Source organism: Centruroides sculpturatus, unplaced genomic scaffold (genome assembly GCF_000671375.1).
Source record: "Centruroides sculpturatus isolate CEXI.00-Female unplaced genomic scaffold, Cexi_2.0 scaffold1494, whole genome shotgun sequence".
In the NCBI taxonomy this organism is placed as follows: Eukaryota; Metazoa; Arthropoda; class Arachnida; order Scorpiones; family Buthidae; genus Centruroides; species Centruroides sculpturatus.
Window position 1 is genome coordinate 151,219 of NW_019385632.1, and position 8,814 is coordinate 160,032.

Sequence of the window (8,814 nt, forward strand, 5' to 3'; positions counted from 1 at the left end):
ACACTATCGGGCACGCACATTACCTAGTGTGTGACAACACAGCCCACACACGTACATAGCGATGATTTAATGCCTCACTGCTTCGCCTACACAACCCCATCTTCTCTCTTCTTTTGTGGGGGTGGCGGAGCTGCAGCACGTGACGGCATGACACCTATTTCTCAGTAAATGTCTTCACTTCATATTATTTAATCAAAAGCTTTAAATTTTTTTAAGTTCTTTCAAATATACTACATAAACCGAATATTTAATGGCTTAAATATAGAAAAAATTGCATATTAATTAATTAAACAACGAGACTAGTAATGGATGTAAATCTAAACACACTCTGTTCTTATTTTATTAACACATACAGAATTTAATTTGATTATAATGTTCTCTAAGGCTAGTAATTTATAAAGTTTATTATATTGCAATCTTATCCATTTTTATTAAAGTAAATTGTAATTTTATTAAGGCTAATTAGCTCCTTACAATAGAAACGGCTTCAGGGAAATAAGGTAGAAGATTCCTGTTAGTATAACATGTCAATAATCAACTTTACTTATCCCGAAGGGTAATCTAACGGTACAAGTTTTGTTTTATGATTCAAAGAGGAGTTTTTCATATCGTACCTACTAGAATGAAATTAGATCATATGGAAAAGTACGTTTCTTTTTATTATTATTTTTTTATTATGTATGTGAGATACAATGTTAGAACTTGCGTATAAATATCTTTTAGTAAAGAAGTAAAGTAAACAATAGTCTTAGAAAAGGGCAGAGTGGGCGTTAGGATAAAAATTAAAATAAATTTATTACGTTGGGTGGAGAAGATTGGATGATGTGTGGCAGTATAAAGAGGTCGTACCAACTTTTTATGAAAAACTGGAAACGGAAACGAGTAAACGCGATGGGTCAAGACCTTTGGAGATTCACTGAAAATGAATCTTGAGTCTACTTTACGGTCTTTATAAGACAGCAAGTTTCTTCGGAAGTGCATCTGCAATAGTAAATTCCATCCTGTCAGTTTAAAAAGATTCCCTTATTAAATTAGAGGGTCTGGAGAATTAAAGGCTAATAAGGATAATTCGGGGGTGTTCGGTTGCGAGTGCTGATCGCTACTTCTGTGTATAGAGACATCAGACTGAAGAAACTTGACACTAGCGACCCTTCCCTGGGTACGTATTACTATCCTCTCCCCTTCAATGTGTGTGGCACAGAGCAACTACGGTCACGAACCTGCAAGTCGTCGCACGTCGATGTACCCCCTCGTACCCCACCCCAATCCTTCTTGCCCTTTGATGCCGCAACAGGTCCAACTGATTAATGACAACCGTGGGGAAAAAGCTACCGAAACTTAAGCCATCGTTCTATTGTAGTAGATACATTTTTGGTAAATTTTTCTTCTTTCTTTCTCCCTACTCAGTATAAACAGGGGCGTAGACCGATAGTTGCCCCAGGGGGCCACCCAGAATATCGGACAGAAGAACCGCCCCTTTGAATTTCCCTCATAAAAATTGTGCAATGTGAGGTTAACTGATTGGTAAAAGTGAAAATGATTTTTTGGGGTAGTTCCCATAAGTTTTATTAATTTAATTTTGCACTTCTACAGTTTTTTTTAAATACGTTTACATCCCAAGAGAAGAAGAAACAGTATAAACGTATGCGCCATACACGAAACCACTTACAGAGATGCAGATTTTATGTAATATTTTTCTCTTCAAATCTATTAAAAATTCATTTTTATTGTTTCTGTATTAAGATAAAAAAATTTGTATGGAAAAGAACTTTAAAAATGAAGTATTCTGTAAGTTGGAAGTTCTCGCTTGAATGCTTTTTTTTCCTGCTTCTAGCGACATCGTAAATACACACCGGCATTTATCTGGACGTTGATCAGTGAAGGGATGATAGTAAAACTGAAATTGTCTCGTCACAAATCTGACGTCTTGTCCTGGATCTTTGATGGTGGCCTTTAGATGATCAGATATTGTCCTTCTATCATAGAACTATATCAGTTATTTAAAAGAATTATATAAAGAATTTATTTTTTCACGGAGTTAGAATAAATTCTTCAATTAAAAATAAATAAATAAAAACTGATTATTTCTCTCATGTTTTTCCCAATTATTTCTTATTCATTATTTGACTTTTTAAAAATAAATAAATTTTATTAATCATTGTTTTAACGCGGAGTTAATAAATACAATTAGAATTTGCATCTCTAGAAATTAATTAATTATTTGTAATAAAAACATAAATAATTTTTATAAAATTTATTAAAATATCTATTTCTTTAATTAAAAATTTATTTAATTTCAAACCATTTTAAATTAAAAATCAGATAAACTTTACAAGTGCAGTAAGCTCTCTCGCTAATCCGAATAAATTTCGTTCGTCTTGCTATTAATTGTTACAACCAAAAAACAAAAATAAATCAAAACAATTAGTTTTGAAAAACGACAAATTTGCATTATTAATATGTATTGTACTTATCTATAGATCTAATTGATTTCCTGTACTTTATATATAACTCAGGCCGCATCTAGGAGGGGTGGTACAGTACTTATGATGCTACATCACTCTTCATACCAAAGCAATCAGTTTTGTTACTTTAAAATTAAAATAAATATAATAACGCATATTGCATGACCTGAATTAGGTAAGATTATGTAATTAATGAGTCAAATTTTCCGAAAAACAACAGCGAGTACGTGTCTTGTTCCTCCGAATCTGCATTGAGCAGCACCCATATTTTCAAAATCCTGAATATAACTTGATAATATACAGTATATTTACTTTAATGGAGATTATTGCTTGTAACATAAAGAGTGTATGTATCATTATTCATTACTAAACAGAAAAAATAAATGACTAAAAAATAATTAAGTTGTCTATTTGCTGATTTTATTATAAAAAAAACACACACACACACACACACACATCGTGATTAAATCCTACATTTGGTTGTGTTCATCGAGTTTCGGGATGGGGAAGATGGTGAATGGCCACTCCCTAAAACATGATTAAAATGCATTGTCATAGGACTTACGAGTTAGTTATGTCCTCTTAAAGTTTCATCCTTCTATCTTAATTAGAAGTGGGTAAAATTTGAGTTGCAAGATTTCAGGACTTGAAACAAAGTTTAATAATAATAATAATAATAATTGGAATTTACGTAAGTATTAAAATTAATTAGTTAATGAATTAGGAAATAGTTTCTGCCCAAAAAGTAGCTTTTTTTTTTATAGTATAATAGTAGTATAATATACAATACATTGACATTTACGATATAATGCTAAAATCCTACAGATTTTTATATTTTAAATCGACATATACTTAACTAATTTTGATGTCACCACACTTGAATGGTCCCGATTTAGACGAATCCTTCTGAATAGAGGAAATCGGAATAAAAAGAGCATCATCTAATGAAGCTGACGCTAAAAATGTATATTTCTTTCAGCTAAATCTTCAAGGTCAAAACACAAAGCACCCAGCGGTCCCTTGTCCCCTTGGGACACTTAGGGAAGGGGGCTTCCTTTCTATTTCTTGTTTACAATTTTGTCCAATAGTGATTATACTGTGGTTTTACTCATTGGAGCAAGTTTTACCTTACCTTGAGATGGCGAATAAACAAGTAGCATAAAATTAAGATTGACAAATGTAAATTTAAATTAGTCAAAACTTTAGTAGTAATTTTGTTTTCACATAAGAAAATGTAGCAACGAGTTGCGTACCTTTTCCGCCAATAACATTTGAATTTGCTGTTATATTTTATTAAAAAATTGTGTAAGTAATTTTTAAATTGAAGTAATTTTGTTTTCACATAAAAAAATGTAGCAACGAGTTGCGTACCTTTTCCGCCAATAACATTTGAATTTGCTGTTATATTTTATTAAAAAATTGTGTAATCGATTAATGTACCGAGTCAATTTATTTAACTGCCCAATNAAAAAAAAGGATTAAAATAAATATCTTTGATCAATTACAGTTGTGAGGGCAATAGTGTAATTATGGTACTGTTTAAGAAAATCATTTATTTTACCGACAGAACTAATTCTTTTAGCTGGAGGGCCCCCCATTAAGCTGTTTAACCACGAGTCTAAGATTTAGAAGGTTAAATAAATTACTAAAACTAATGCTCGATATTTTTTGTATAGGTACATATATATTATTTAAAGTTAGGTATTATCACTTAATTTCTGGTCCTACAGGAAGTAGATTGATTATTTCCTTTTTCCGTGACCGTCCGAAGACAGGAAACCCCCGTATAGGAGAATAGTAGTCTTTAAAAGTTTCTCAAGACAGTCACGAAGAAAGAAGTTAGGTAAGATATAAACTCTTATCATAATTTTAATTATATTTTAATTAACAATTATAAAATGTTGTATGTAAATTACTAAAAAGATAATGTAGGCCTATATAAAACACAAGATTAATAATTTGTAAATATAATTCATTCGATTTGAATAATAAATCTACTTACTTATAAGCTAGTTATTAATTAATAATTATAGAATTTACATCGGGAAATGGTCAAGAAACATCGGGTAAGATAAAATGACGTCATCGCGGACGACGTCTTTTATCGAAGTCGGAAGTTGAATTTTTTTGTTTCCTTCTAGAAAACGAAGAATGGGAGATAAGGCCGTCAATACTGACAAATTACTCTATGACAAAATCCTTGTTTCTTATAGACCACACAGCTTGGTTGATTACATCACTTCCTGCGTTTGTGCATAAAATCACTTCCTCTTCGTAGAAAGAAGAAAGGGGGGAGAGGGAGGGAAAAAGAAATCCGGTGAAAATTCTATCATCCAAGGTTGTATATACGGCACGCGTTTCTGTCTCTATAGCAACTGGATGAGATAGTAAAAAGCATCAGACCGTAATAAGTACAGGTTGGAAGATTTTAGAAAAACGAATTTTCTGACTTTTCGAATGAGAATGAGTTTATTCTCACGATGAATTTTCTAAGTTGCTTTCTTTATTTGATGAGAATTTTATATTATTTTTTCCTTAAGGAAAATATATAGGTATATAGCTTAATGTATTTAATTTAGTTTTTCTACACTTGACTATCTAATTTCTATTAGTTTATATTAAATGCGAACTTAATTAAATTATTTTCGATAATTTTATAAATCTTAGATATTAATTTATATTTTATTAAATTAGATTAACAAAAGGTAATTAATTGTTAATCATTCCCTTTTTTTTTTAAATTTAAAGTAAAAGTTAGAAGAGTGTTTTTTTAATTAATTAATGAATTAATTAAAATATCGATGAGATTGTTTAATTAATCCTTTTAAAATAATAATTAAAAAAATAATTAAATCTTTTAAAATATTTTAGTAACGTCTTAGGGAAGGAGGGATTAAAAAAAATCACTTGTAGTAGTAGCATTTAACATCTGTAACTTAAAGCATTTAACATGCTTTAAGTTACAGATTAATATTTTGAAGAGAAACAAATTTAGTCAGAATAAATAACATAATCATTTATTAAGATTCAGTTACAATAAGTTAGATGTTAAAAAAAAATAATAAAATAAAATAAATGATAATTTAAAACTTTCTTTCTGTTGGTTATCTTGTCATTTTGGATAAATGTCTGTTTGTAAAGTCATCTTGTCAGATAATATAGAACAGGATAAACTGGAAATTCTTGGAATAAGAAAGTTTAAAAACTTATATTTGAATATGCTTTGGGCCAAAGCGAATGAAATAACTCAAAGCCATTTCTCGGATGATGTTGTATAAGTACAGTAACTTACTTATTGAGGTGTAGATTTTAAAGCAAAAAAGAGACACCAGTATACTTCAAAAATGTTAAGAAAATATTCTAAATATTAATAAATAGTGTAAAAAAAATATAAAAATATGTTCCAATTTTTAAACTGAAAAATATATTTCCTGTTCTTGATCTATACTTCATTACCTATGAAGGAAGATAATGAATGAAGGTCGTACTATACTGACTTGTTTTTAACTTTAAATCTAAACTTTATTTTATATTTTCGTCACGTAGATCCGTTTAAGATTTAATGAAACAATTCTTATGTAAGAGAAGTAAGAGAGGTAAGTTAAGGCGTAAAACATGCCTAAATTTAAATTCAAATAAAACATATAAACGTTCATTTAATATAGGAGGAAAATATATATATTTCCCTCCTAGGCGTAAATAAATTGTATTTTAATACAAGATTATTCTTAAAGTCTAAGGAACGTTTACCCTTCTTTATTTAATGACATATCTATAAATTAATAAATCATAAGAGAAAAAATTTTTTATTGATTTATAACGATGTTATAACCAACCGCAAATTAATAAAGTTTGGAAATATATATATAATTAGATATTTATATAGTATGGAAACGATTATAAAAAGAATGTAATAGTCAAAATATATCATGCTGTAGACCATTTGTCAATCGCTTATCTTATTTATCTAATTCCTTTTCGGACCAGATGTCACATACAAGACATCTAATTTTATATCGAAACTGGTTTGGTAATCTTGAAACGGGATAAATGCTTAGCTAGGTTGACGTAACAATTTTACTTTCACACTTTACGCTACTTATTAGGTGATGTACCTCGTGACTGTTTTTCAAAACTTGTTATGAGGTTTCTATTGACATAACTGCTTAAAACTGTCTTAGATATTTAAAATGTCTTTCTTTTAAAAGAATCTGACATTAAAAAAAAAACAATACATTTTTTCTAAATCTGGCATTGGAATAAAAAGAAAACGTTTGTAAAAAAATACAGGTAACGTGATAAAAGACGAAATTATACTAAAATACAAATTTAAATGCAATTGGTTATTTTTAAATATTTAACGAAAATTTCGACCAATCAAATAATTTCTCGATATTAAACGTAATCATGCGCAATACTGTTAGGAATAGTTCTATTTTTCTTCATGATGTGGCGCTGTAGTCGAAACAGATAGGTTAACATTTGGCTGTAAGTGCACCTAACATGAAGTCTTATAAAAAATATAATGTTATATATGAAAAAATTAAGTAATACATGAGATGTTTTTTAATCAATTTTAAGATATAAAAATAATTTAAATAATAAAATAAATACATTACATTTTGTAAAATATATTGTATCTGTAAGTGTAATAATAAGATTTTTGTAGAATGTAACGTCAGGAGTTAATCCGATTTGCATCACACCAACACATCGGAGAGTGGTGGTGTAGTATAACTACGGCAACACCTCAGTAGATAGAATGGATTATGATGTTAGACGGATTGAAATATCTGCGAACCGGGGTTGGTCTTGGAGTCCGTAGACCTTAGTTGAGCACGTCCCTCCATTTCTATCCCCCTTTTTCCGATGACATTTTAATAATCAACCAACACCAGCGCAAGAGGGGTAGTGGCCAAGGAAAGCTGCGCTTTCTGATTGGACGCCAGCACGTGGTTGGAAGGGGGCTGGCCTGACTTGCACCAAGCGCCACCGCAGAAGACTTATGTGCCATGCATTGCGATCAATTGTACACACTCCAAGCGAGGTATAAAAACGTGGTGTGTAGTCAGAACCTACCAACANCCTTTTTTTTTTAAATTTAAAGTAAAAGTTAGAAGAGTGTTTTTTTAATTAATTAATGAATTAATTAAAATATCGATGAGATTGTTTAATTAATCCTTTTAAAATAATAATTAAAAAAATAATTAAATCTTTTAAAATATTTTAGTAACGTCTTAGGGAAGGAGGGATTAAAAAAAATCACTTGTAGTAGTAGCATTTAACATCTGTAACTTAAAGCATTTAACATGCTTTAAGTTACAGATTAATATTTTGAAGAGAAACAAATTTAGTCAGAATAAATAACATAATCATTTATTAAGATTCAGTTACAATAAGTTAGATGTTAAAAAAAAATAATAAAATAAAATAAATGATAATTTAAAACTTTCTTTCTGTTGGTTATCTTGTCATTTTGGATAAATGTCTGTTTGTAAAGTCATCTTGTCAGATAATATAGAACAGGATAAACTGGAAATTCTTGGAATAAGAAAGTTTAAAAACTTATATTTGAATATGCTTTGGGCCAAAGCGAATGAAATAACTCAAAGCCATTTCTCGGATGATGTTGTATAAGTACAGTAACTTACTTATTGAGGTGTAGATTTTAAAGCAAAAAAGAGCCATCAGTATACTTCAAAAATGTTAAGAAAATATTCTAAATATTAATAAATAGTGTAAAAAAAAATATAAAAATATGTTCCAATTTTTAAACTGAAAAATATATTTCCTGTTCTTGATCTATACTTCATTACCTATGAAGGAAGATAATGAATGAAGGTCGTACTATACTGACTTGTTTTTAACTTTAAATCTAAACTTTATTTTATATTTTCGTCACGTAGATCCGTTTAAGATTTAATGAAACAATTCTTATGTAAGAGAAGTAAGAGAGGTAAGTTAAGGCGTAAAACATGCCTAAATTTAAATTCAAATAAAACATATAAACGTTCATTTAATATAGGAGGAAAATATATATATTTCCCTCCTAGGCGTAAATAAATTGTATTTTAATACAAGATTATTCTTAAAGTCTAAGGAACGTTTACCCTTCTTTATTTAATGACATATCTATAAATTAATAAATCATAAGAGAAAAAATTTTTTATTGATTTATAACGATGTTATAACCAACCGCAAATTAATAAAGTTTGGAAATATATATATAATTAGATATTTATATAGTATGGAAACGATTATAAAAAGAATGTAATAGTCAAAATATATCATGCTGTAGACCATTTGTCAATCGCTTATCTTATTTATCTAATTCCTTTTCGGACCAGAT